Consider the following 7652-nt stretch of genomic DNA (forward strand, 5'->3'; position numbering starts at 1 on the left):
CTGAATGTTGAGCTTTAAGCCAACTTTTTCACTCTCCACTTTCACTTTCATCAAGAGGCTTTTGAGTTCCTCTTCACTTTCTGCCATAAGGGTGGTGTCATCTGCATATCTGAGGTTATTGATATTTCTCCGGCAATCTTGATTCCAGCTTGGCTGAGATAAATGGATATAATTAAGCTAACCTGAGAACATAAGTGAACGTAAGTGAGGGATTATGATTTGACCCTGAGCATGGTGACATTTGTACTTGCAGGACATTGGAAAGGAGAACACTGTTTGACAAGAGGGCCTCCATCTCTGGAGAGACATGAAGATTGCAGGTAAATATCAGCTAGGATGTCAGTTGATTATTCATTTTTCCAGTGACTGCTCCATGGCAAGTACTTGCATGGCCTGTAAGACCTGTTAAGTCAGAGATGTCTCCTGGTTTGTTTCCCGCCCTCTATTTGCTCTCCCACTTAGGCCCTGACTCCTAGGTCTCTATCTTATACCTTGTCATTATGAATGATGTCAGCTAACTCCACAATCTTAAGTTCAAGCTTTCTAACTCTGTTCACCATGTCCTCTCTCATTCCGGTCTCCTGCTCTGGTACTCTAACTCTCTGGAACCTACAGTTTCACAACATTTTCACTGTCTGTCCACAAACCTCCCCTGTTCTCACTGTACTTCTTACCTAGCTTTCAACCACTTCTCCCCTGATGACTTCTACAGAGCCTTGCTTTCTCAGTCATCTCTCCTGCAGCTAGGGGTTTTTATGTGACTCATTTCTGGCCCATAAACTGTTAGTAGAAACTGGTGGGTTTGTGTGTGTGTATGTGTGTGTGTGTGTGTGTGTGTGTGTTGGGGGGCTGGCTTGGGGAAAGCTGTGGTGTGTCTCCTTCCTTCCTTCTTTGTCCTGCCTTAAGTGAGGTCATGATGGCTAAAGCCTTGGCAGCAGAGTTGTAACCACAGATGAAAAGCCATAGGACTGCCAAGACATCGGCTGGCCCTGACACATTGGAGCAGCTGAACTGAAGGCAGCAACTGCATTCCTCTAGATATCTTTTTATGCTAAATGCAGCCCTGTTTGAGGCAGAAAGCATTCCTAAGTAATATGCCTCACAAAAATGAGGGGGGCTCTTTGCTGCGCCTACGTCCTTTAGAAAGTTCTATGCTATTGTGAATGTTTTTCACCATTATTCTGCTATAGGCATTGGAGAAAGCTGGAGGTGTTTAAACAAGAGAAAAACAGACTTAGACCTGTATTTTAGAAAGAGCCCTTAGTTGAATCTATGAAAGATAACAAAACTCAACTTTTCCTTCCTTTAGATGACCCTTCCTCACTCTGTGTGATCTTGGTGGGGGTCACCCAGCCCCAGACTCTATGGACCTGGTGATTTCCCTAGGGAATGAAATGTGAACCAAGTAGGCCCAATCAGAATCCATCCTTAGGATTGTTCTAATTAGCTGGAGGGGGCAGGCTGAGCCCTGACCCTGGCACCGTGGAGCTGGGATTCTGGAAATCCCAGTCACTTAGGCCACAAACCCCACTGTTATAGGTTGGGTGCTCTGGAGGAACACAGAGATGGAGTTCGGGGTGTAGGGGTTCATTAAGGGTCAACCCTGTAGAGGGAATGAAAAAAATCCATTGCTGAGCAAAGGGAGAAGTAGAATTGTAGTGCAGGTTTGACAAAGCCCTGGCCCAACTGGCAACCTACTCCAGTATTCTCATGGACAGAGGAGCCTGGTAAGCTTCAGTCCATGGGGTCGCAAAAATCAGACACAACTGAGCATGTGTGCGTGCATACACACACACACACACACACTGGCCCAACTGGCAGGGAGCTCTGGAGTGAGAAGAGCCCATTGGCCAGCCTTACTTTGTCCCCAGATGCATGCCACCACAGAAAAGGTGTGATCTGCAGTGAGATGGCTCTTCCCAGCTGAGGCAGATCTGAAAGGAGCTGGCAGCTGAAAGCTGTTTGCTCATTGCATCCCCTACAGCTGGCAGCAGCTCCTGGAAGGACCTGCCCATGCAATTCCATGTCTACCACCATCACTGGGTAGAGAAAGGCTGTCTGCAAAAAGGTGAGATTGACCCAATACATCAACAAAACCAGAGCTGAGGGACAGAAAAAGAAACCCGAAAAGAGGCTCAAGTCTGTAGACGCAGCTGCAACTGAGGCCAGAGCCATTCTTATCATTTTTAGCTGTTGTTGTTTACTCACTATGTCATGTCTGGCTCTTTGCGACCCCATGGACTGTAGCCCGCCAGGCTCCTCTGTCCATGGGATTCTCCAGGCAAGAATACTGGGGTGGGTTGCCCTTTCCTTCTCCTGGGGATCTTCCTGACTCAAGGATCGAACCTGTATCTCTTGCGGCTCCTGCATTGGCAAGCAGATTCTTTACCACTGCTCCACCTAGGGAGCCCCACCATCCTTAGTTACTTGAGCCAATGAATTCCCTTTTTTTGTCTTAGTCACTTTAGCCATGTCAGTCAGGGTTAGCACAGTACTGTTTAAGGCAATAATTGATTCAAAAGAAGTGATAGAACTTGACAGAGTTGGGGAGTATTGATGAGGGGCTAAGACAGTATCCATGGTGATGCACATGGACGAGGCGATGGGCTGCAATGACTAATCTTAAAGCAAGAACCAAGAAGAGCAAGAATTGTCAGAGAAATTCCCAGCGTTTAGCTGAAGTGATAGCTCCATTCTTCTCGACTATTTGTACAGATGGGGAGTAAAGGAACAGGTGGAAAGGGGAGGGATTTATGTGAAAAATACAAAGGTTTATAACATACTACATTTTGAGTGCATCCAATGGACTTATTTAAAATCTAAAATGCTAGCTCATAAATTTTCAGTGAAAAATATTCCTACCTGACTGGTAGGAAAACTTAAAATAGCTGATCAGCTGAGGAGTTTTTCTGGTCAGAAGGGCTAAATTCAAATCAGAAATTTGCTTGAGTCAGGATTCAAAAAAGTTAAATGATGCTTTTTAGGGACTTCTTGGTGGTCCAGTGGTTAAGACTCTGTGTTTCCTATGCAGGGGGTGTGGGTTCAATCCCTGATCAGGGAGCTATTATAAGATACCACATGCAGTGCTGGTGTAGCCAAAAGAAAATAAAAAATAAAATCAATTGCATTCTTTAAAAAAAAAGATGCTTATAAATTGTCATGCAGCAGTGATACTCATCTTCATTACAAGGATAGATCTTCCAAGAACACTTGAAAACTTTGTCAGCTGGCTAGGACAGTAGTGTTCTTGGACAGTAGTAGCAAAAACCTGGAAAATACTTACTCTTCACTTCGCTTTTTATTACCCATGACTTAATGCAGATTTATTTGTCTGTTTATCATTACATTATTATCTCGACATACATTTTCCAACCTTATACTCTATACGTTTTAGGAAAATTATTTTCTCCCAACATCTAGGGGCTAGATGTTGCCTCATTTTGCCTCCTAAGATACTTTATAGGAAATCACCCTATGAGACCAATACAAGGAAAATAAATTTTATTTGCATGGATCTTCATTTATAGAAAGCTGAACTTACTGGACTTTTCACTACATTTTAGGGTTCATCTTCCTCTAATGATGATTACCCTCATTTTACATTCCTGCAGGTGTATGAGTAGTGAAGACAAGAGGAAGACAAAAACCATGGAGGAGCTCGTGATGGGGTAGTGCTTGTTTTATTAGATTCCAAACCTAGAAATTAAGCTAGCACATGCTGTATATACTTTTTTCCTCATTTCATCTCCAATTATAGAATTGGCATCTGTATGGGAGGAATTAGTAATACATACAACACTTCTTATATTGATGATATGTATTTATTCATTCTACAACAGACATTATTGTGAGTTAGGTGTTGCCCCAACTTATACCTGTCTAGAAAAATGTGGAATCCAAAGGTGTATACAAAGAAAAACTGTGTTGGATAATTGTGGGCACCGAATGTAATTATTTATACTCAGAGAGGAGATCCTCATTATAGTACCTCAACCTCCTCTTCTTCAACTTACTCCTTTCCCACTTAACTCATTTCAGACAGTGTGAAACCTTATTTGTCATGGCTTCATACTGTCTGAAGTCACCTTCTATCCTCAGTAGGACCTCTAGTCACTTAACTCTTCCCAGTTCACATAACAGATTATCAATGGGAAAAATATCGCCCTCAAAGGACAAGTTATTAAATACGTGCTGGGTAAAAACATCTCAGATATTAGAATGGTTCGTGGTACCTTCAAAGGGCCACAGTAAAAAAGCAGATGGACAGTACACTACATCTTTGATGATCAAATTTCATAAGGAGAACAACCAGGAAAAACATGTCTAAAAAGGCACCTTAGGGAATGGTAATGGGCAAAAAAAAGGATCTGAGAAATACTGACCTAGAAAAAGTACCTACCTGAATATTTGATTAAATCAATACTGACTTTACCCCTCCTTTAACCCTCAATCCCTGTTATTTGTAGTATCCGATCCAATGTTGTCTGCTGCTAAGTCACATCAGTCATGTCTGACTCTGTGCGACCCCATAGACAGCAGCCCACCAGGCTCCCCCGTCCCTGGGATTCTCCAGGCAAGAACACTGGAGTGGGTTGCCATTTCCTTCTCCAATGCATGAAAGTGAAAAGTGAAAGGGAAGTCGCTCAGTCACGTCCGACTCTTCGTGACCCCATGGATTGCAGCCTACCAGGCTCCTCTGTCCATGGGATTCTCCAGGCAAGAGTACTGGAGTGGGTTTCCAGTGCCTTCTCCTAGTAGACATAAAATGTGAGCTTCATATATAATTTAAAACGTTCTCTACATGCTTAGTCGCTCAGTCATCTCCCACTCTTTGCGACCCTTTGGACTGTTGCCCACCAGGCTACTCTGTCCATTGTATTTTTCAGGCAAGAATACTGGAGTGGGTTACCATTTCCTCCTCCATGGGATCTTTCCTACCCAGGAATCAAATCTGAGTCTCCTGGATTGCCCGCATTGTAAGCAGATTCTTTACTTACTGAGCTTAGGGAATTGATTGCATTAAAAAGTGAAAAAAATAGGTGAAATTGATTTGAATAGTATATTTGACTATTTAACTATATAATAGTATATTTGACTATTTTGGATATATTTAACCCAATATATCCAAAATATTCAACACATAACCAATATAATAATTATTAAATATCTTACATTTTTTGTGTGTGTGGGCTAAATCTTCAAAATCCTGTGTGTATTTTATACTTATAGTACATTTGAATTTAAAAGTTAATTTTCATTGAAATTACTTGATTTGTTTTTAGGTTTCATAACATTTATGGCTAAAGAGTGGAATCACATATCCAAGTTACTCTAAACATATTTAAATGTCTCCAATAGCCAAAAAAAGTATCAGTATTTTAATCTGAATACTTAAGATGAAGTGAAATTAAAATCTCAGTTTCTCAGTCATACCAGCTAGATTTTAAGTGTGCTCAAAAGCACTATATCTAATGGTGACTATATATAGAGAGAGAGTCATATAAATATACAGTATATATACATATAGTATATACAACCATATATATAAACTGTATACACACACACACACATATATATATATATATATATATATACACATATATATATAGATCCGTGACCAGGGATTGAACACGTGCCCAATGACCCTGCAGTGGAATCCTAACCACTGGACTGGTTTGGCCTATTATTCCCTCACAGTTCTCTTTTGCTTTTTCTTTTCTGGATTGCTGGATACAAATGCTTTGAAAATATAGAACTGTAAGATGCTAGCTTAAGACATACATATGATATAAAAATTCATGGAAGTCCTCACTGTTATTCAGTTCAGTTCAGTTCAGTCACTCAGTCGTGTCCAACTGTTTGCAACCTCATGAATCGCAGCACGCCAGGCCTCCCTGTCCATCACCAACTCCCGGAGTTCACTCAAACTCACGCCCATCGAGTCAGTGATGCCATCCAGCCATCTCATCCTCTCTCGTCCCCTTCTCCTCCTGCCCCCAATCCCTCCCAGCATCAGAGTCTTTTCCAATGAGTCAACTCTTTGCATGAGGTGGCCAAAGTACCAGTTTGGAGTTTCAACTTTAGCATCATTCCTTTCAAAGAACACCCAGGGCTGATCTCCTTCAGAATGGACTGGTTGGATCTCCTTGCAGTCCAAGGGACTCTCAAGAGTCTTCTCCAACACCACAGTTCAAAAGCATCAATTCTTCGGCGCTCAGCCTTCTTCACAGTCCAACTCTCACATCCATACATGGCTACTGGAAAAACCATAGCCTTGACTAGATGGACCTTTGTTGGCAAAGTAATGTCTTTGCTTTTGAATATGCTATCTAGGTTGGTCATAACTTTTCTTCCAAGGCAGTTGTATATGTCTTGTGGACTTCTTTGCACACAGATAGCTTCTAACACACTTCAGTATCACAGCTTCTCTATTCTGACTTCAGGGAAAACATCACAAATTAAAGATGGCTTTCTTTCACACTGAGCTCAAATGCAGTCTCAAAATACTTTTTATAGGTTACTTCTCTTAAGACAGCGTTTTGGTCAACTACAATAAATCAATTGGAGTTACCATTAAAGTTGAAAGCATTTTGCCATTCCTGTCTTTGTTCATCCCACCATACTCCTTTCCAGAACATGTTTTAGGTGAGTATAATGGGTTTTAGATGAGAATATAAAATGATACATGGGCATTAGAAGGCAAGCACCATAGCATATGAGTAAAAAGCAAATTCCCTAAGGGAAAACAGACTGGGGATTGAATCCATTTTTACCACGTATCATCTGTACAATTTTGGACAAGTCATCTACTTTCCCTGAGTCTTATTTCCTTATTTTAAGAATTGGAATAATAACAACTAGTTTGCAGGATTATTATAATAATTAAAAAGTATAGAACATGTCATGCATTAGGACAGAGGCTGGCACATTGTAAGCATTCAAATTAAATTCATACCTATCATCTTGAGAAAATTAAATATCTTATTTGCTAAGTGCTCAGTGCTCATATTCCTGGGCTTGCAAACTGGTTTGTTAACTTCTTGGAAGGAAGAATTACGTGCCATAAACATTTTTTATTCTTTTCAGAGGTTAGCAAAATTCTAACTATAGGGTTTGACCTTCAGTGACTACTGAATGAAGGAATCAGTGTATCCATAAACTTATAATTGCTCTCATAATATTTGAAACATGAATTTGCCTATTCAGGTCAAAATAGCTATTAAATTCAGACTGAGAAAATGACTATGACAGAGTAGGGGAAAATGGTAAAGACTTGGGGAGCAGACAGTTTCACAGAGGAATGACAGCAAGTTGAAGTGACTTTGCATCAGAAAATAGGAAGTAGTTAGTGTTAGTCACTCAGTCGTATCTGACTCTTTGTGACCCCAAGGACTGTAGCTCACCAGACTCATCTGTCCATGGGATTCTCTGAGCAAGAATACTGGAGTTGGTTGCTATTTCCTTCTCCAGGGGATCTTCCTGACCCAGGGATTGGACCTGGGTCTCTTGCATTGCAGGCAGATTCTTTACTGTCTGAGCTACTAGGGAAGCCAGGAAGCAATTAAGTAGGAATTATTTAGAGAAAGGTCTGCGCTAGATGCAGGAGATGTTTGATCCCTGGGTTGGAAAGATCCCCTGCAGTAGGAAATGGC

At 41.2% G+C, this 7652-nt stretch overlaps 1 long non-coding RNA gene across 2 annotated transcripts in view; it reads left to right on the plus strand.

The window, feature by feature from the left end:
- Positions 1-3720, plus strand: part of LOC104994623 — a 16973-nt gene extending 13253 nt beyond the window's left edge. For both annotated transcript variants that reach the window (XR_825966.1, XR_825967.1), the window contains exons 3-4: positions 254-320; positions 3612-3720. This is a non-coding gene — a long non-coding RNA (uncharacterized LOC104994623). The remainder of the gene's footprint in view (positions 1-253; positions 321-3611) is intronic.
- The last annotated feature ends 3932 nt before the right edge of the window (positions 3721-7652 follow it).

Source organism: Bison bison, unplaced genomic scaffold (assembly GCF_000754665.1).
Source record: "Bison bison bison isolate TAMUID 2011002044 unplaced genomic scaffold, Bison_UMD1.0 scf7180017864263, whole genome shotgun sequence".
Lineage (NCBI taxonomy): Eukaryota > Metazoa > Chordata > Mammalia > Artiodactyla > Bovidae > Bison > Bison bison.